This window comes from Dipteris shenzhenensis, chromosome 12, assembly GCF_047967505.1.
Source record: "Dipteris shenzhenensis isolate YYH24624 ecotype China chromosome 12, Dip_SZ_1.0, whole genome shotgun sequence".
Taxonomy (NCBI): Eukaryota; Viridiplantae; Streptophyta; class Polypodiopsida; order Gleicheniales; family Dipteridaceae; genus Dipteris; species Dipteris shenzhenensis.
This window is the reverse complement of record NC_141607.1, coordinates 18,201,139-18,224,261: the sequence shown is the minus strand read 5'-3', so window position 1 is coordinate 18,224,261 and position 23,123 is coordinate 18,201,139.

Genomic DNA, 23,123 nt, shown 5'->3' with positions numbered 1-23,123 from the left:
TTGATTTTTCAAGTCCGTCCATGCCTCCTCCGCTGTGGTGACATGTGGAATTAATGCCATGACGGAATCACTTACACTGCAGACAATAGAACACAGCGCATCTGCATTTCTTCTTGTCCATGAGAGAATCTCATCTACACTTGGTACTATCTGTTGTCTTGCATTGGCTGGATCCCGGTCTCGCAACCGGCTTCATGTCCACCCTAGTAGCAATATCCCAAAGCTCATATGCGCTTAGGATGGTCTTCATCTTGAACTTCCAGAGTGGATAGTTAGAGCCGTCCAACTTTTCGCTTTCGTCGAACGGTGGGATTCGCAGTCTTGCGGGCTGGGCCATCTCTCACAATCGGATCGCAAACAGAAACACACTACCAAATCTTCTTGCTAGAGTCCAGGCTCTGATACCATGTAAAAAAACAATACAACGTCTGTGCTCAATAGATAACAGGATCTCGTACTCAAGGGAGAAAAGCAGATAGTATGGAGATTAAAAAATTTGATTACTGTAGAACTGATACAATAGATGGCACTGCCTCCCAGCCATGCACTCCTGTGAAAGAAGCTTCGATGGTGAGCTGGAAACAGTAGAGGATGGAGGCTGGATGCTAAGGAATCAGGGTTGCTGTAGCTAGTGATGAAATGGGCTTCACGGGCTTGCTCTTGTATAGCCACTAGTCGTAGTCAGTTGGACCCAATTGGGTGATCGTGGTCGATTGGGGGTCGGTCCTAAAATAGGCCACCGACCACACAATAGAACCATGGCATAAAATAGAGCAACTAACCTATGGTCATCGTTCAAGGCCCATAGCCATCTGGGATCATTTGGGGCTCCAAACGGGCCCCGCAACCCGAGAGTGGGCTGCCCCGGGAAATGCTCCATCTACCCTCAATGTGATCAGTCATGGGATGCCTTCCCACACTTGCATGTAGCCTAGTTGGCAGTGTGCCAACTCCGTCCAGCCATCAGGCCACACATGGCCCCCATCTGGTGTCCAAACCATGTGGAACTTGTGTAGTGCCAGTTGATCGTGCTGTAAAGCCTTAGCACCATACAATTTTTGCCCAGTTTCCAGGTAGCCTATATCCACCATTTGTTCGAACATAGATATGTGGTGTGCTTCTAAGAAGATCACTCTTTGATAGAGTCAGCTTGTAATCTAAGCATCGACCCATTCATTGGGATTGAAACTAACTGGATGCAAATTGGTATTGAGGTAACATGGGACCTCCAAAATCAATTCCAATGTTTGGCAGAAGATAGCATTTAGGTGAAGGAAGCGATCAATGTTGCCGCGCATTATTTGCTCATGCTGCTGAAGTGCTCGGTTCATTGTGCCTTGGTAATTCCATTCTACACTAGAGTGTGGTTCGATCATTGGCCAATTAATGGTGTGATCTTCATCCAAAGTGTGTATGTTGGATTCCCATTTTTTAGCCGTGGAATTGCATAGAACTTGGGATGGGTTCTGAGACATGGAGGTGCACATAGGTACTCTTTCAAGAAGATTACATTGAAGAGCTTGGGACGGCCGGTGCCAATCAAGTTGTGGATCCAACTTGCTTATCCAACCTTCACTAATTTGATGCTGACAAAGGTTGGTAGGAAAGTTCTATCCACCTCGAGTTTTCATATCAAGATATTTGCTCCAAAACTCCTTGATGGGGTTACTGGGAAGTGGTATCTCATCAAAATCATACCCATCATTAGAACTTGGCATGGGAGTATGAATTGGATTATCTGGATCCTGATATTCAAAATCAAATACTGTATCATTTTTTGCTGATGAAAGCACAAGTAGTGTTGAAGGTGATGACGGGGCAGGGAGAGAATCTGGGGACATGGGGGAGAAATATGAAAGAGTGTTAGTTGTAGAAGGGGGGGTAGAGGGGAGGGGGGGAAGAACTAGATAAATGGTTTGAGCAGCTTGGTAATCCTCAAGGGTAGGATTAGCAAAGGAAGGGAAGAAGCTAGGTGTGAGGGGCTCATAAGTTTGTGACTATTGGGTTAGTTGAAAATTGTGAGAGACATGAGCAAAGAGACTATGGAGGAAATAGATGTTAGGATGGAGCTTAGAGGAAGGTTAAGAGGGTGGTAGCAGCAAGGATAAGTGAGGTTATGAGGTTGGTAGAGAGAGTGGTTAGATATGGGATGTTGGATGTGAGATAGGCCCTGTCATCTTCTGACACTTCTTTTTGCTCTGGTGCGATGGGATCATCAGCTACATGGGTGGGATGTCGGTTATGTCATGCCTTGCAAATAATAGTGATGGCCTTTGTAGCAATGGCAAACAAACTAGCAGTAAACCTAAGGGGAGGGCTACCCATGAGGCATACATATGCAATGAAAGCATCCGTTCTGAGTGCTATAAACCCGGCATGTGTAGACAGGCAAAAGATATTTTTCTCATCTTTGAACAAGTCTTGGCAAATTATGCCCAGAGTTTTGGTCCTTATGGAATGTTCCCATTTGATTGTTGGATGAGCAAATACGATCCTGATTTGGAGTTGCTTCCATTGGATAAGCATGCGTGCGTTGAGGTGATCTTCCACTTATAGAGTAGCCACAAGCTCTTGGTACACCACTGTTGTGCATTGTAGTGGGGCTTCATTGGTGCTGTCTTCCATTACCTCATTGTTGTGCACTAGCAATTGGAGTTCAAGCTTGGAGATGACTATCTTTCGAGAGTGCATCTCATTCATTTTTTCTTTGTCTTTATGGTAGATGGTTGCATATGCCTCCTTAAGCTTTCTCATTTGCAAGGTGACCTTTGCCTATTGAGGAATGTCTTCAGTGGTATTGGACCATTGGTCCAAGACTAGTGCTTGTGAAGTGCTGGCCTCTTTAGCGATAGCAAGTTGGTCCTTTAAGATTCTGCATTCCCTTGTAAGCTCGTCAATGCTGAAGGCACATGCTGCCAAAGATTGTTTCATGTCTTCAAGCTTGTCTTTGCAATCCTGGACCTCTTCCTCTTTGTGAATTAGAGTGAGTCGAGCTTGTGCCACTACCTCCATCTGTTGAGCATGTGCAGAGGTCAAGGAGTTATAGTAGGTCTGTAGGATTGCCATTATTTGTACTACTACTGTTAGATGTGTTTGACTTTGGTGGAGTTTGGAGATCACATCCCTCACTATCTTCTCTTGAGCTTGAAGAGCTTGGTTCATGCGCACTTCTTCTACCTCCTCATTTATCTGTGCTCAGAGTGCCTTGACCTCTATGGCGATTGCCTAGAATTGGTCATCAATTTTTGTTGCAGTCTATCTGTCCAATTATCTTGCATATTCTTCCTTGGCCAAGCTAGTGAACAGTTCTGACATTTGGATCATTTGGCTAGCTTGATGTTGGAGAATGACTGATGGTGATGAGGACTGGTGATACTGTCGATACAAGTGGCCATGTAGCCATCTTGATGATTCTGTAGTACTTGTGGGAGGCTTTTCCAATGGTATTTCAGTCACTTGTGTACAATAGTCATACTGTTGATTTGGCACTAGCTCCCCTTATGGCTCATCGACTGGCATGGCATCGATGGGTAGTTCTAGTGATGATATAGCCTCAGGCTCTGGTGTCAATCTTTCCTCAGGCTCTGGTGCCAAAGCTCTGGTGCCGATCTTGTGCCTTAGGCTCTGGCTGATGCTGTTGTTGGAGATATATTGGTTGTAGTTGTGCATCGAGCTGTAGCAATTCGTGGGGCAATTCCTCAATTCCGACCTCCAAAATAGGTATTTCTTCTAAGGCATTTGCACTTGCCAATGTGATAGTAGGAGAAGTTGGTGATGGCTCCCATACTAGTGAGAAGGATATGTCCAACTCCTCAATTGGTTTTGGGACTGGGCCTAAGTCATTTCTCGTTCTTGTAGCTCTTTTTTTATGATTATAGCCAATAAGTGTGGAATTTTACATTGTTGGCCTGATGAACCATCTAGTTTCTTTGTAAAGAAGATGACTAAGTGCTGGATCCAGTCTTGCTTTAGCTTCCGACTCAACAAAACAATGTGCGGAGTGAAAGGGATCGATTCTTGCCACACTTAACCCCCACAATTGTGGATAGGAATTGTGCTACTTCCCTAAGGCGATGGTTAAGGATGGTGCAGAGTAATATGTTGTCCCTATGGAATAGTGTGCCCTTGGCGAGGAGAGGCTATACTTCAAGAAACTTTGCATCGGCAGGCCGTGTGGGGCACCATGTGTTGGCAGTGAGAAAACCCTTTGAATGACTGTACTATCGAGGATAATGCTGAGTGCACTCTGATGTACAATGATTGTACTGTACTTTCCAACCTGTGCATTGCTGGAGTGGTAAGAATGGAGAAAGTCCCTGATATATGTGGTCATTGTAGGACTGTCCTCCAAGGATTTTAGGCTCTCATGGAAACTACTAGATTCCTTTTCTCTAAGTAAGATGTTGCTTCCTAGGAAAGAGCATAAGTTGATGTAGGTGGCCAAACAAGTTCCAGTGACTGGGCCCCGTCAATGGATGTGTAGGCCGGTGGTGATTGGGGTGGCATTTGTTCTCCATGGTCATGCACTGAATCCTCTTCGGAGCTATCACTTTGGACCACAAATTCTTGTGGTTGCCGTGGTTGAGAGGATGTAGATGGCTGCGAACTATGGAGGGAGTCTCGTGGTTGAGGCGGTGGGCTCTTTCTGCGCATCCTCTTTAGTGGCAGCATCTTTTTTGAACATGCATTCATGTGCATGTAGTGTACCATTGCATTAGATTAGTTGGCATGCAGGTATGACCTTTCTGTGTGTTTGTGAGAGATCTTATTTTTATACATGCTTTGAGAGTGTGGAATGAAAGTGTGTGGCACAATTATTCATGCAATCATCTATGTGTCTAAGCAAAAGCGTGTGAGTACACGTGACCTAGTAGCTAGGTAGGGACTAACTATATGCTTTTTTTTTTTGGTTGGGATTTCATCGGGTAGCTAGAACTCAGGCATCACTTTTGAGCCCTAGGTTAGAATCGATTGATGCTACCTATATGTGGAAAGATGTACATATGCAAGTGAGTGCTTGTGATACAATCTAATCCTAACTAAGGAAGACTTGGTTTCCCAAATCTTTGTTTTTGTTGGGAATGTCTTGCGTGTTGAAATAGTAGCACTTCAATTGGCTCCCGTTTATTGTTGTGTTGAATTGGACTCCATCCAATGTTTCTAGCAACATAGCTCTGATGGGATTCATTTTTCTTACTTGGTAGGGTCCTTAACCTAGATACTTCAGTTTCCCTTGTGTACTTTGGCATTGTATAATAGGACCAAGTCACCTTCCTTGATGTCTTTAGCTTTAAGATTTATGTCAAACCATGCCTTTCTTCTACATTTTTCTATTGTCATGGCATGGTAGGCAACTAGTCTTGTCTCTGTATGCTTCTCCAAATGATAGAGTCTTTCTTTCAAGGATTCATGGTCTCCCATGCATTCTTGTACTGCTATGCATAGGCTTGGTATTACAAATTCTAGTGGGACCACAACTTCAAGGCCATACACCAATTGAAAAGGTGTGTTCCTTGTACTGACCTTGAGTGTGGTTCTGTATGCCCATAAGGCTGCATTAAGTTTCTCTGCCCAATCAGAACGATGTGGTTCTACTACCTTGGTGAGGATAATGCACAATATTTTGTTGGTGGATTTGGCCTATCCACTCCCTTGGGGGTAGTAGGGTGTGCTTTTTCTATGGATTACCATAAAGCCAAACAAGAGTTCTTGGATTACCTCATGGACAAAATGTGTGCCTCTATCCGACACAATTTCAATGGGGCATCCGAATCAGGTGATCACATTTCGTATAACAATCTTGTTGTGCTTCTAGCATCTGCCTTTCTGACTGCTTTAGCTTCAGCCCATTTTGTAAAGTAATCAATGGCCACAATGATGTAGCGTGCATGTGTTCCTTTTGCTGCTACTGGATGGATGGGACCCACATAGTCAATCCCCCATTTTTCAAATGGTTTTTGTGCAACAACTGTTGTTAGGGGATTGAAGTCTTTGTGTTGTGGTTTAGTAGTCCATTGGCATACATCACAGCCTTTTACATATTCATAGGCACTACCCATAGTGTTGGCCACCAGTAGCCTGCGAGGAGCTTGTTGTGGCTTCCCCTTGAAAGTGTCCTCCTACAATGCCTTCATGGACTTCACTCAAGATTGGTATGATCTCATGAGGCATTACACATCTTCTTAATACCTGGTCCTTGCCCATCTTGTACAGTTGTCTTGCAATGAGTTGATAGGGTGCAGCCTTTAGAATCAGTTTTCTTGCATCTACTACTTTCATTTCAAGGGGTGGTCTTCCTACCATTAAGTACCCAATGATATCTCCACACCACTCTAGAACAGCATCTATTTGAAATAGTGTGGTATCTGGTAAGTCGTCTTCTACTCCAATGGCTTCTAGAGGGCTTCTACAAGACATGTGATCAGCAATGTAGTGCTGGACACCCTTGCGAACCACTATTTTGAAGTTGAATTCTTGAAGCAAGAGGAGCCATCTAGTTATTCTTCCTGTTGTACACGGACGGTTCACAAGATAAAGCAATGCTTGATGGTCGATGTAGAAGACAAAATCATTTGCCAATAGATAGTGTCAAAATTTCTTAACACTATACACCATTGCTAGGGCTTCTCTTTTTGTGGTGGTATAGTTGATCTCTGCATCATTGAGTTGTCCGACTGGCAAAGTAGAATGGGTAGTCTTTCTTATGTTCACCACATTGACAAAGCACACTCCTAATTGCATACTTGGATCCATCAGCATGAACATGAAAATCAATATCCCAATTGGGAGATATAAGGATGGGTGTTGTGATTAGGCACCACTTTAAAAGCTCAAAGGCTTGGTTGCACTCTTCTATCCATAAGAATTCCACTAATAATTTGTAAAGTGGTCTAGCTATCATGGCATACCGTAATATAAATCTTCTATAATAGCCGGCATGTCCCATAAAGACTTGTACACCTTTGGAATTTGTAGGAGGAGGCAATTCCATGATCATTTTGATTTTGTCCATGTCAATTGCAATCCCATGTTGAGAAACGATGTGTCCCAAAACAACTCCGTGGGTGACCATGAACTGGCATTTTGTTGGATTTAGGGAGATGTCATAGTCCCTGCATTTGATTAGTACTGCCTCAAGACATTTGAAGTGGTCTTTTCTGTTTGAATGGATGCACAAATCATCCAAGAACACCTGTAAAATCTTATTCAAAAATAACTTGAAAGCTATGAACATGACTCTCGCTAGAATCTGGCCAGGGCATTACAAAGGCCGAATGGCATGACTCTTTATGCAAAAATACCCCATTCTATAGCAAATGCTGTTTTTGATTGGTCTTTAGGAGTAATTTGCACTTGGTTATAGCCACTGAAGCCATCCAGCTATATATTTTGGAACCTGCCACCTTTTTCCAACACTGTTTCTGTTAAGGGTAGGGGATAGTGATCCCTAATTGTGGCGGCATTCACATTCTTTAAGTTTACACATATTCTGAGCTTCTTGTTGTGACAAGAGTTTGTTGCTAAGTTTTGGAACATAGAGTACATCTTTCATCAATCCTTTCATACTAGTGAAATTGCTCATAGGTACAATGCCTTTCCCTTCAACTAGATTCGGTGTTTTTTTGTAGTGTAGATAACATTCTTGTTAGATATCAATGCTCCATTCTCATGTAACTATGTGGGAACCAGCTAACTCTACTTGTAAGCCCCCCATATGAGGAGAAGGCATTTGAGGAGCTCGGTTATTGGACTAAAGGCATGGCAATCTAGCTACGTGCTTGTAATAAGCCATAACCCGAGGATAGGTAATAAAATGGATCCGGGAGTATGTTGACTCTGTGCCAACATGGACTTAGGTAGAACAGAATATGTGTGTAGAGTAGCGGCAAAGCTCCGTTTGTACTTTCATAAGGCTAGAAATAATCCCTCTTAGAAATCCAACTTGCATGTTCTACATGCAAGTTCTACATATGATTCCTACATGCAACTCCTACATGCGAGTTCTACATGCAAGTCCTACATGCGAGTTCTACATGTAACTCCTGCATGCGAGTCCTACATGCATGTTCTACATGCGAGTTCTACATGCAACTCCTATATGCAACTTCTATATGCAAGTTCTACATGTAGAGAGAGAATGTCTTACAATTCCTACATGTAGAGAGAGAAGCTCTCCAACTTGTATAAATACCCCATAATGGAATGAAGCCCACACTCTTGTTGGAATACTGAAAGGAAAGAGTAGAGTGGACACAAAATCAGAATACTTGCTTATAGAATGAAGAAGAGTGAGGTCCTTAAGTAGGCACCTCATACAAGGTCACTGACATCACTGATGACCTCAGAGCTCCACAATCATCTCCTCAATCTGCTCCTAGATTCACTCAATCATCCTATGTGGCTCTCCACCACCTAAGTGTGCTTGTGGGCACCTAACTGTGCCTCTAGCACTCACACATAGAAACATAAGGTGTGCCTGAGGCATACACCTTGAGATATCCCAACAAACCCCCCCTCAAGGAAATGCCTCAGGCTATGTCAAGGATACATCTAGTCTCATAGTTTCTCATGCCATCTCATGGTGGTCAAGGATAAATCTATGGCTAGGTTCTCATGCTAGAAAGGGTTCCCTTGGGTGTAAGGTAAACAGAAAGGGATACAAAAAGACTTTCCAATGGTTATCTCCCCTGCATGTACATGCACACAATGTCTGCAGGAGGTACCATGGAACAAAACATACACATGGCCTACATCATAAGGTGACCAGAGGTGTTTACAAAACACACAAAATACAATAGTTTATTTGCATTCATTTTGGAGGACTATCCAGGCTGAGTACCTTGACATAAAAAGAGAGATCTAGAGCATACATAGAGATGTGTTTAAAATGCATAATCTTCAAAGGATGCCTCATCTTGTGGAGGCTCATTAACTGTAAGTAGATTTGCATTTTCTGTCTTTGCTTTGGCTCTGCAAAACTTCTCATGATGGTTGTTCTTGCCACAGTGCTTGCATGGATTAACTTTGAAGTAGTCCTTTGAAAGGTGATTTGTCTTTCCACAGTGATTGCAAGGAGTATACTTGCCCTTCTTGACTTTCACAGCATAAGCAGTGTCATTGCCTTTCCTTAGCTCCATATGCCTTTCTTCTTCTTGGAGAGCAGAGATAATGCCTTCAAGGTTAGGATTGGGAAGATTCTTCAAAGTGCTAACAATGTGATCAAAACTTTCAGGCATACTCTTAAGTAACACTGCCATAGCATCATCAGGAGTGATAGGAGAGTTGATAGAAGCTAATTGAGTCATAAGACTCCGCATATAGTTGACATGAGCAGCTAAAGTAGTATCACTTGCCATCTTTAATTCAAAGAAAGAGATTTTAAGTGATAGTTTAGAGATGTGAGAGCTTGCACCAAAAATCATGTCTAGCTTCTGCCAAGCTTCCGAAGGAGACTCCAAATCAGAGATATGGTGTATATAATCATCACCCAAAGCAAGAGCAATGATACCATATGCCTTTTCTTCTCTTGCTGGATCCTTTGCTGGTCGTGTCGGAGTTGAAGATTCTCCAGCATTGGAGGCTGTAGAAGAAGTGGTAGGAGTAGGTTTGACAAGTCCCCATAAGTTCTCCCGCATCAATGCAAATTTCACCTTCATTTGCCATGTATGGAAGCCCTTTCCATTGAACTTCTCAATATTATATATGGTAGCCATGAGAGGGTCTAACCCAGATATTGGGCAGTGTCTATCTCTCTTACAAGGCAAAAATCACTGAAAGACTTCCAAAGTATGAGCACTTGATGTAGCAAATAGTAGTGACTAGATTTCAAACAATGATGCTTCTTCTTACATGCTTCATAGAAGTGGATGAAATAAACACTTTCCAATCAAAACCAGGTCTAGAAAGTCAAAACAAAACTGAAGCAACACTTGTAGTGAAGTTATTGAAAACTTCAAAAGACCAGAAATGCTAGAGTAGCATTTTATGTAGCATCATTTTCAAAAGCTTGTCAAAAACTGTCAAAACTAGAGCTCTGAACTTGGAGGGCTCATAGCTCACTCTTCAAAGCAAAAGAAAGGGGGCTTTCTGAGGCAAAAGAAAGCTGGTATACCACAGTAGATCCTCTGGGAAGAAGAGGCGAAAAAACGCGTCAGGTCGCCTTCTCCTTCTTCAACAAAGTCGACTGGTTTTTCTCTGTTTTCTCCTTCAATATGCAGCCATTGCTACTCAGATTTCAGCACAAGGTAGCTCTAGGTATGGAGAAGCTTGCCCTGAAAAGGAATTAGACAAAGAAGGAGCAGGCACAGAGAAAACGCAGCAAGAATATTCGATGAACTTTTTGTAATGGCAGCAAAAGTAGAGATTCCTTAATTCCTTGCAGCCAGAAGTTTGCCCCAACTAGGTGGATCTTCAACTGGAAGGCCATGGGAAATGGGTGAGAATCGGAGGAGAACAAGCTCAAGAAAATTTTTGGAAGAAGAGGGAGAGATGGTGAAGAAGAAGAAGAGGAAGAAGATGATGATGTGGCAGAAATGGGCTCAAGGGGGATCAAATGGCTCTGATACCATGTTGGAATACTGAAAGGAAAGAGTAGAGTGGACACAAAATCAGAATACTTGCTTATAGAATGAAGAAGAGTGAGGTCCTTAAGTAGGCACCTCATACAAGGTCACTGACATCACTGATGACCTCAGAGCTCCACAATCATTTCCTCAATCTGCTCCTAGATTCACTCAATCATCCTATGTGGCTCTCCACCACCTAACTGTGCTTGTGGGCACCTAACTGTGCCTCTAGCACTCACACATAGAAACATAAGGTGTGCCTGAGGCATACACCATGAGATATCCCAACAACTCTTTGGGGCATTGTGTTGAGTTCTACTTTGGTATTCCAAGCAATTATCTCAAGTGTCCATGCTTCCTTGCACTCCACGTCCAAAAGCATGTCCTAACCTTGCAACTCCTCCTCCCCTCTCCTCCAACCTTGCAACCCATCTTCTCCTCCTCCTCCTCCCTCTTCCTCCTCCTCCTCCTCCCTCCTCCTCCTCTTCTCCTCCTCCCTCCTCCTCCTCCTCCTCCCTTCTCCTCCTCGTCCCTTCTCGTCCCTTCTCCTCCTCCCTCCTCCTCCTCCTCCTCCTCCTCCTCCTCCTCCTTCTCTCTCCTCCTCCTCCTCCTCCTCCTCCTCCTCCTCCTCCTCCCTCCTCTCTCTTTTTTTTGTCATGCTCTTACACCTTCCTCCTCTCCCACTCCTATGCTCCCCCTAAACCCTTAATTCCTCAACCCTTAACCTCCATGATTTACGAGGGAGATGAGTTCTCCACCATGTACTCTACCCTTAACCTTGGATCCTCCTTTTAACCCTGGAACCTCTTCTAAACTCTAGAACCTCTCTAAACCTTGGAACCTACTTCTAAACCTTGGACCTCCTCCTAAACCTTGGAACCTCCTTCTAAACCTTGGACCTCCTCCTGAACCTTGGAACCTCCTCCTAAACCCTGAAATTCCCTCTAACCCTTAAGCTCCTCCTAAACCCCTCAACCTCTAATGAAGGCGAAAGCCTTCATTACCTCAACCATGATGATACATGTTTCTTTTACACATGCATGCACTATGTTTGCTTACCACACTTAAGCCTATGTCTCTCACTGGAATATGACTCGAGGTCTTAAGCTACACGTATAGTACAAATAACAACCCCTATATATCTGTAGGTGACAAAAAGCCTTGGAACCCTGCATACTAAGAATACCCTGCTCTTCTTGTGGAAGCCATGGGAAAGAGCCAACATTTGGGAAAATATAGTTCCCTATAGGGCTAAGACACCCTTTGTATGGACTATCATCTATGAGGATGGTTTAGTTGTGTTTGCAAATATCAACCCATTGTTTCCAAACAAGTGTCAAAGGATTGAACATTGCTTCCACTCCCATCTTATGGTGTGTATACTTTTTATCTTGGATGTACATAGCATTGTTGTAGGATGTTATAGAAGATTTGACCATTAGTGAGAATTTATTGTGGAGGGCTTTAGCCTTTCACTAAGTTGGACTAGTTTTTAGCTTCCTACAAATTGAGAAGAGAAGTCCTAAGAATTAACAATATAAGGGGCGATTATGTAGTGTCAAACACTCTCATAGGAGACCTAGTAGATAGACAAAAGGATCTAATAAGAGAGTTGTAATGGGATAGTTTAAACATACAACTAAATATAAGTTTTAAACTCAAGGATCCATTGGGTGAGAGATATCTCCTACTTTGTTGAATGACACTTTGCAATTATGGTCATCAAGGAAAAGAGAGGAAGGAGTAGAAGAAAAAGAGAGGAGGGAGTAAAAGAAAAAGAGAAAAAGAGAGAGGAGAGGTAGAAGAAAAGGAGAGTAAGAGGTAGAAGAAAGAGAGGAGGAAGAGTTACATAAGAAAGAGTAGAAGGAAGTTTAGAAGAAAGGTGCTATGCCCATCACATTTGCTAGAGCTTAAGGCACTAGAAAATGGACATTGCAACATAAAAATAAAATAAAAAGAGAGAAAAGTAGAAGTTCCTTAATTGGAGCTCAAGAATGAGAGATGACTTTGGAGCGCAAAATTGTGGTTTTGACTAGCTCCCCTATAATACAAAGCAAACACCTCATCTTTTATGAGAAGACTTGGGTAAAGCAAAGACTAGTGAGAGCAACAAGGCAAGGGAATGGATCAACTTTACAAGGGAAAACCCTACTACAACCAAGCAACTAGAGAAAAAAAGAGAGCAAACCACCAAAACAAGAGGTATGGTTCTTCACTACATCTTGCTATTTCTTTCGGTTCTTCTTAGAGGAAAAATAAAGGGCACTGTGAGGGAAATTAGAGAATAAAAAAGTAGAGAAAAACATAGCAAAATGAATAACTTAGAAAAAATTAGAAAGCATGAGCTTTGAAAAGAAAGAAAGAGAAGAGAAACAAACCTTGAAAGAAAGAGAGCAATGGGTTTGCTACCAAACCTGCAAGTGGAGAGGGAGATTTGTTGAGAGGATGGAGAAGTAAAGAGGTGGGGAGGGAGCGTTGTTTGTAGGGAAGAAAAAAAAAGAGGAAGAGAGGGAAAAACTACAAAGTGACTAACAAAATAGAGTCAAGGGAGAGAAGAGCCTATGAACTTGGATTCAGTGCATAGTGTTGGTATGTAGTGACTTTTTTTTGTCGGTATATACTGACATGTATCCATCGGTATCTATTGACAAAATAGGAATTAGCATCGGTATATACCTTTCAAAAAGGCGGTTTCTTCATATACAAATGGAAATAGGGTATGATGTCGGTACATACCAATAGAACAAGGAAGTTTATTAAGATTGGTGGATACTTGGGTGATTTCTAAGTTGATTTGGGTTTGTGTTGTGGTTTTGGAGGTGTGCAGATGGCGAGGGTGAGTGGAATCTCTTCGAATGACGGGCCAAGGCTCAGGAGCATGGAGTGGCTTAGGGAAAGGTTGCCTTGTCCTTCCACACATTGCAAGCAAGAAGTTTGACATCAGCACCGTATTGTTATATGACATGTGCAAGCATATGGAGATTCACTGAAAGTACCGCCCCTAGTTGTTGGTGGTGCTAGTGGATCATCGGCATGTCAATCATGCTAATTGAGTTCATGATCAATGGTATTTAAGCTAGGGATCACATTAATCATGTATATATGAAAAACTAGTATATAGGATGAGGAGAGCAATGAGCACTTTCACCCTTGGAGATTGAGGATAGTCTCCCTTATATGTCAAATGACAACAAGGTACGGATGGATTCTATTTTTAGAGGCATAACATCGCATGTGGAGGACGTCCGAGTTTGAGACCATGGTACGAGAGTTGCAATCAACACTCTTGTATGATGATGTCTGGATGTCAAAACTAAGGCCTTGACACTCAATATTGAATTTGCAAGAAAAGTATGGTTTTTAGACACTAGTTTCTCAACCTTAATGAGATAGCGCACCGGATTGATGTTTGGAACTTAATTGTTTTAACAATCACTAGTATCTTGTTCTTAAAGTTTCTCATGTATGTTAACTGTAATAGTTTTCTCTAGAGGGTGTTGCCTGCCCAAATACCACACCCACATAAAAAAACAAAGGGAAAAATATGATGTCAATGGTTGGGATGGATTATGACACCATCCACGCTTGTCCTAATGATTGTATTATCTTTTGTCTCATGAGCATGGGGATTTGGTTAGTTGTCTGAAGTGTGGGGCATAGCGTTATGAATAGGACTTGTAGGGTGAGAAAATCCCAGTAAAGATCTTGAGGCACTTTTCCACCATCGCCAGAATATAGCACATGTTCAGATGCAAGTCCTTAGAGGAGTTCAGGACATGGCATGCTACACATGAGTACACTGACGACACTTTGAGGAATCCTACAGATTATGCTACTTGGAAGCACATAGACAACATGTGGTGGGACTTTGACAGGGAGCCATACAACTTACATCTTGGGCTCACAATGGATAGCTTGAACCCTTTCGGATTATGCTCAACGTCTTCGTCAACGTGGCCCATAGTCTTGGTGAATTACAATATTCCACCATGGCTAACAATAAGGAAGGGACATCTCATGCTTGCCCTACTTGTGCCTAGGAAATACAAGGCAAAGAATATGGACATGTACATGGCACCTTTGATAGATACACTCCTTACCCTATGAAGAGGCATACGTGCCTTTGATGTTTCTAGTGCTCCAAGGCATACCACATACATTTCCATTAGGATAATTTTGATGTTGACCATGCGTGACTTTCCAAGATATGGAGAGTGCTTAGGTATATGCTTGTACATCTGGGCATGCGTACTGATTTTTTTTTGGATGCTTTGTGAGGTGATCTCGGATGTGATCTTTGCATGGGTCAACATTTGCTTAGGTGTAGCCAATCACAGAACTATTTTTAGGGCCATGCGCTTCTAGGTGAGATTTTGAATTTGGGGCAGTAGACCCATGCTCTCGCCAAAAATTTTCCCAATATCATGATGCTGCACTCAGGTAATAATGAGACGTAATCTTTTTATTATGGTGAGCACTATAGAGCTCAACACATGGTAGCTTTTACCTGCTTCATGCAATTAGTCTTTGGACTGAATACATTGTGCATCTCTGCACTACTTTACACAACACGCTGACCACCTGTCATCATGTAGCCTTTTGTCGTAGCTTTGCCATCTGTCACCAGGTAGTGCACCCATGTAGATCAAGAAAATTAAAGGTTTTCTTAGAGTGACCACTGCACTAGTTCTTGGTGTAATAATGAGACACAATCTATCACTTTGAACACCACAGAGCTGTAGCTTTGCCCTACTTCACACAGTGCAATCTTCTGACCACCTATCATTGCCTAATCTTTTGTAGTAGCTTTGCCACATGTCCATGGCATTGCGCCCATGTAGATCAATAGAATTCAAGGTTGGCTTGGAGTGACCATCGTGTTGGTTCTTGGAGTTAGCTATTTTTACTTGTTACAGAAGGAGATCTATGATGACTACCATGGTGGCAAATAGAAGGAGATCTATGACAACCATTGCATTGGTTCTTGGAATTATATATTAGTGCACCAAGGAAGATCTATTTTCTTGTGCAACCAAGGAAATACAATTGTCAAAATGGACCTTGAGGGGTCCCCTTCAGGGACAAGGTCCATATCAACATGCCATATCTATCCAATGGTATCCTTGATATTGTATAATCCAAGTCGATATGGCCCTTGCCCCTAGAGGGGACCCATCAAGGGCCACATTGTCAATTGCATTTTCAAAAAGTTTAATTGTATTTTTCTAGATGCAACCACTATGGTGGGTTGTTGGAGCTATTTTAGCTCTATTTTGGTCCTAAACCAAGGAAAATGTAGTCCTAATTTACTGGTATTTTAGTCCTTGTTGTAATAAATCCTAAATGAGGGCAAAAGTATTTTGAGCCATCGCACGGTGATTGGCTAAGTTGCATTAATTCACCCATTTTTTTTTAATTTAGAAAAAAGCTCAAATTTGTGTTTTTTGCAATGTAAGACATTTAAACCATTTCCCCCCATTTTATTCGTACAAATAGCTTAGTATTCGTATGAATAACATTATTCGTACGAATAACTACAGTGTATTTGTATGAATAAATGCATTATAAAAGAAGACCCACTCCCATTTTTGGTATTCGTACGAACATTGCCACCTGCCTTCCTTGCCACCTCAGCTACATGCTTGTTGACCTTACCTACCTCCTACTTGCTTATGTTACCTACCAGATTACCTTACCTACTAGCTCACCCATCCTTTATGGGTAACTTATTCTCTTTTTTCTGAGATTGGCACTGGTCTCTCTTGCAAGAGTTGTGTGTTGTAGTCTTTTTTTATTAATTAATGTTTGTTTGGTTTTGCATTTTAGACTGACACTCATCTCTCTTGTGAGAGTTGTGTGCTGTAGTCTTTTTTTATTGATTAGTGCTTTTTTTATATTGTGTTTTAGATAGGAACTCATCTCTCTTGCAAGAGTTGTGTGTTTCAGTCTTTTTTTACTTATTAATGTTTATTTTATTTTGTGTTTTAGACACTGGTACTCATCTCTCTTACGAGAGTTGTGTGCTACAGTTTTTTTATTATTATTAATGTTTGTTTTGTTTTATGTTTGAGACTAGCACTCATATCTCTTGCAAGAGTTGTGTGTTCGATTTCAGTTTCTACATAAAGATTTGATTTTTATCTGAGGATGGCACTCATCTCTCTTGAGAGAGATGCATATTGCAGTCTCAGTTTTGATAGACATGTTTGTTTATAGGATCTCTTAGGTTTGGCACTCATCTCTCTTACGAGAGATGTGTGATGCAGTCTAAGCTTAGTGATGTTTTCATAGATGCTTATGTGGGCACTCATCTCTCTCTTGAGAGTTGTGTGATGCAGTCTAAGTTTAGAGATGCTTTCATAGACACTTATTCTGGCACTCATCTCTCTCTTGAGGGTTGTGTGATGCAGTCTAAGTTTGATATCATGTGATGTGATCATAGACACTTAGTTTGGTGCTCAACTATCCCTTGATAGTTATGTGTTGGAGTTAAAACCTAGTGTTAAATGTGGAGAAATGGTCAGTCAATGTTACAAAATCAGTGTCACATAATAACTAGATTTTTTGTGATTTGATTTGCTATATTCTGTCACATGAGTTGAGTTTAAGTTGAGAGGTTATACCTAGGACATTTTTTGGAATTTCTTGCATTGTCAATAGTTATTGCTTGCGCTCAAATTTTTATCATACCTGGCACTGAATTCGTTTTTGAATTTTGTGTTTCAGCTTGTTGCATACTAGATGGCTCACACGGGTGAGAAGAGAAGTCTTAGCATCCTGATCTTAGTCGAGCTTACAAGAAGGTGATGAATGTGCACATCTTAATGAATGTCAATTAGGACATCATTGAGATGGCTTTCAACAATGGTGAAAGCGGTGTCCAAAATCTAGCTAGGACCATGGCAAAGTGTGGAGTGAAAACCCTATGTGAAAAATTTCCATATGTTTTTTTAGTAGAATCTGTAGATCAATTCATGCACCACTTTACCATGAAGAGTCAACAATGTCTTGGTCAAATAGATCGAGACATCACCTAGATTGTGACACAAAGTGGGAGGGTCCCACCCTAGAATGAGGGTCGCATACATTAAGAATGCATGGCGAGGTTTCAAAGGCAAAGGATCTGCCTCATCCTCCCTTCCACCAATGCACCCACACCCCCAAGTAGCACCGCATCCACAAGCATCATGGCATCCACCATAGCCACAAGCATGACTACAACCATGCCATCCACATGCACCAATGCATCCACCACAACCCATCTTCTCCATATCCCTTTCCCCGAAGTTCTTCCTATACACAGTCCCTGTCCAACCCCATCATATGCATACCCACAAGAAATTCCTCCAGTTGTTCCACATCTCCCATCACACTCACGTCCAAATTTTGTAAGTTCTTTTGCACGTCCATTTTGTGCCTCTTGCCGCACTTGTTGACCACTTCCCCTCTCCTTTATATTCACTTGCACCATGAGTGCACAATCCATCTGCACATGTTGATAGGATGCCCTCTCCACCCATCTTGCCTTCATACTTGCTTCCACAAGCACCACCAACAACACTCGCACCACATGGCCTGCATGAACATGCACAAGTGGCAACACCCATGCAACCCACACTGCTTCAACGATGTGATGTTTGATTCACAGCTAATGCAGTTGTGGGCACATGTGCATGTGGAACTGTGAGCATGTGCAATATTCTCATCTCACCATTTATCCCCATACAATTTATGCCTACAAGGTGTTGAAGCACTTTGTGTCTATCAATGAGTTGAAAACAAAAGCCATGGGTCCATTAGCATGTTTTTGATATTTTAAGTGCACTTGGATGCACTATTCATTACATGCACCAGCACAATGTCCTACATAATGATTTGCATGTGCAAAAAATTATGCTACATTTCTTTGATTCATCCAAGGAAGTGTATTTGGGCATTCGGGATTGGGGAATGATGACATTGACAAGCACTAGCAAGCATTATCCAACATTACTCGGTAACAGTCCCACCACTATGTGGACTTCCCATCAAAGATTTCACCAAGTCACTCTGGAGTGCTAGTGAACCAACCTTTCACCTTTCTATGTTGCTCTGAAGTGCATGTGCACCAACCTCCCACCTTTTTATGTGTATGCAATGTCCCACCACATTTTGAAGATCATGGACATTTGCAGACCATCTACTAGTACTGGACCCGTAGAAGCTTTAATCTACTAGTACTGGACACTTATCATCTCAAATATTACCAACTTTTATATTTGAAATTCAAGTTGGTAATATTTGAGGTGATAAGTGTCACGTTGGTATCATTCAATGAGATATTGTTTGTATAAGAATTGATGTGATAAGTGTCATGTTGAATTTAGTTGTTTAATTTGGTATACATGATATAAAACAATTCTATCTACATGTCATTTTTAAGGTTAAATATGATCAGGGAGGGATAGAACATTCTCCCATAGGATCCTCCCCAACCACAAGCACAACCAGAAGATCTTGCAATTCACGAGGATCCAAAAGCACCATTTGTGCCTCAAGAGGCCGATTTAGTGCAGACCAACTAAATCACGTTGAGGCTCAAGCTATCTTGGAGGCCCATGTAGCCACTCCCATGGAGCAGAGTTTGAAACTTACTAAAGATTCAAAAAAGCCTACAGTTAATGACAGGACTATAGGCAGCTCATCGAATCTCTTATATATCTGACTATCACATGGTAGATATTTGTTATGCAGTATGCTCACTAGCACAGTTTATGGTGAATCCAAAATAGGCTCACTGGAATGCAGCCAAAAGAGTCTTGAGATACATTAAAGGTACAATACAATTTGGGATAGAATACAAAGGAAGTCATCCATGGTTTCATGGGGGATACTATGCAGTGACTATGCCGAAGATCATGAGACTAGGAGGTCCACATAGGGATAGGCAGTTTTCCTTGGTCAAGGTGCTATATCATGGTTGTCAAACAAACATCCAACTGTTTCTTTGTCTTTGACTAAAGCAGAATATAGGGCACTCATTACAAGTGCATGTGAGGCTATATGGCTCAGAAGACTATTGTCAGAAATAGACTACTTTGATGAGTCAAAGACAACAACAATATATTGTGATAATCAATTGACTCAAGAATTGGCCAAGAATCTAGTATACCACTCTAAGACAAAGCACATTGATGTCAAAGAGCACTTCCTCAGAGAAAGACTGTTACTTGGTGACATCACACTACAACATTGTGATAGCAAAGATAATATTGCAGACATCTTTACCAAACCACTCGGTAGAGAGCTTTTCGAGAAACACTGACTAGCTCTTGGTTTGACACAGAGGAAGGACATTCCCATTAAAGGGGTGTGATAGAATGTAATGCTTAATCCTTCTTCGATTCCCTAGAATCATCATCTTGAGGGAAGTCTGATTTCATGATGTTGATATTAAGGGAAGGTGTTGAGAGCTCACACTCAACATCATGTGATCATATGTGCATAACACTAACCCAATAGAGTGATATAAAGGAAAGGGTTAGATGCCCTAACCCTAACCCTAAATGGGTTTGTATATATTCTACATTTTCAACTAAATCTAGTGTACAGTTAGTCATTTGTGGTGTGCTCTCTAGCTATGCCCTCTCTTCTCACTCTTCTCCTCTCCCCTCTTCATATTTTGTCAAGTAAGTTGCAAGTCACAAGGTTGGCTCTATCTATTATGTATACCAAATTGTCCACAAACTAAATAATTACAACATAACAACATAACTTGTAGCCCTTAAGTCATTAGATTTCAAGTACAAAATGAGACGAGATGGATATGAGCATATGCGCTTTTCCTTCGCTTACCATATTCTCTTATCCATCCCCTCACATGCAACATACCAACCTACATATTTAGAGCTTCATCCCTTCGCTTTCAAGTACAAAATGAGACAAGATGAATATGAGCATATGCACTCTTCCATCGCTTAACATATTCTCCTATCCGTCCCCTCATGAGCAACATACCAACCTACATATTTAGAGTTTCATCCCTTCACTTTCAAGTACAATATGAGATAAGATGGATATGAGCATATGGCTCTTCCATCACCTAGCATATTCTCATATCCATCCCCTCACGTGTAACATATAACACTCTATATTGCATTTAACATAGGTATGATATCGTTGATCTCTTTGACTTCATTGTTGTCTCACTGAGTAGATCAAGCTTGTCTTCTTCTTCACTAAATGCACCCTCAACAACTATTTCTATAGTCAATCATTGCCCCAGCAATTCTCATTACATTGGCTTTGCTTGTTGCCCTAGTCATAACATAGAACCATTTCAACAATCGTAGAAACTAAATATGCAGCTCTTGATGGCTTTAAATGATCATCATCTCTTCGAATGAATAAAATCATATGCACTCCCATTTCGTTCACATGCACCTGATGATGCAGTAATAGAGAGCACATGTGTTGCAACATGTTGCAACTCCAATGTCTCTCCACCATATTCCTTCCACCAAGTAGGTACAATCGTCATCTTAATAGCATCAATATTCCAAGGATCTCCAAAAGAGCCTTCACAGTTTGTATACCTCACTCATTGTTGGTAGGCCAATTTGACTTGATCTCTTGGAAGCAAGTTCTTACAAAACTCTCAAAAGCTACTTATGACTTCTGGATTCTATGATTGAGCATGCATTTGATATTGTGGATGTATTGCAAATGCGGCTCCATGCAAAGGGGTGTGCATTTGCTTCCAACCTATTGCTTTTCCCTAGGTGCAAAACGCACAAATTCTTTAGTGTGTTGTATTGATTCAGACATCTTCCAATACACTTTACCCATAACAAAGGCATTGACATCAACCATCCTCAACACTGTCACAAATGGCTCTACAACTTCTTTTATTCTTTCTACATTTTTCCAGAATGATGATCATCCGTATTCATTCTTTTAGAGACGTATCAATACTCTCCAAGAAAATTGTTACCTTGGGAGTAATTCACATTACATTTATCAAGGGTTTTTCGTGCTTTCTAGTCCATCCATCAAAAGCAAGAGTGCACCCATATGTAAGAATAAAATCCAATATCTTTTTCTTTAAGCAGTTTGCACAGTCTATTTAACTCTATCAAGATGATCCGTATGCATTTTATTATAATCCAAATTAACAAATCTTGGTCTAGCACATGACTTCAAGGCATTACGAACGTCTCATCTCTCATGACATTGAATGGCATACCAGTTTTTACAAACACATCTATCCATATTAAGTGCTCTTTATGCACTTGTTGTTGAAGAACACCATCCTCCATAGATGATTGTTCTCCCCTTTTTCTCTTCTTTACCCGATTGACATTAGCCACATCAAAACTCACCTACAACCCACTTGCTAGCAAATCTACATCACCTACATGTATTGATGCACCCCTCACATTTAAAGGTGCTTCTCCTTCAATGGTCTCATCAACCTCAGTGCTCACATTAGGACTTGGATGATTCCTTATCAAGGTTGTATTAACTACTTTTTTCACTTTCTTTAAATATGATTTGCATAATGGAAGACAATCAAATGGAGTGCATGAGCAAGCTTCAACGTCACTGTTGCCAATCCCTAGAAAATGTTGCTTGATGCGAGTAGAACCGACCGTGAACTTGTTTCCACAATATTTACACTGCACAAACCAAAAGGGACTGAGGCATGCACTTTTCGTATCTCTGTCACATATGACCAAATCTTGCCACGCACCATGATTTTGAAGTTGCAAGGAAAAACATAAACAAAAAAAATTAATTTGTGTATGTAAAAGAAACATATTGCAATACATATTATGTCAAAAGCAACAAATATGCTTTCAAAAGCACTTTCAAGAATGCAATATATTAATTGTCATTCATTCACATACCATTATCAAAAAATAAGATTTATTGTTGAGTGGTTTATATAAAAAGTAACGACAGTTTATATTGAGAGCCTCAAATTGAATAAAGAGATTACATTTGTAAAAACTCAGCAATTGCTAAGAGCCTTAGAGACCAAAAGATTACATCTAGTAAGCCAAAAGATTGCTGAGAGCCTTAGAGGCCAAAAGATTACATCCAACCATTGCTGAGTGGTTATGAGCCTCGTTGAGCAAGAGGATATTTGTACAACTCAGTATTTCCAATTGTTGATAGGAAGAGGATATATAGAGGCTAGAGGTGTGCATGCCATCCAAGGTGGTGACATACAGATGTGGGGGGAATCAATTAAGGGAATGAAGAGATTTCACAAGAGGGAGCATTTCAAGTCCTAACGAGTGCAACACGATGACATTATACAAGAAGGCAGATCACATTCCATCGAGGGGTGATATTAGTAACAAGCATGATGAAAAGAGTGGGTGAGCAATGGAGTGGATGAGCGGGGGAGCAGATGAGTGGATGAGAGTTGGAGGAGGGAGGAGTGTGGAGCAAAGTAGAGCAGGGGCAGAAGAGAGCTAGAGGAGAGAAAAGTATCCAAATGCCGCGGACATTATATATTACAAAGTTTGAGCCACCAAAGATTATCTTCCTATTATTGCATAACCATGCGGG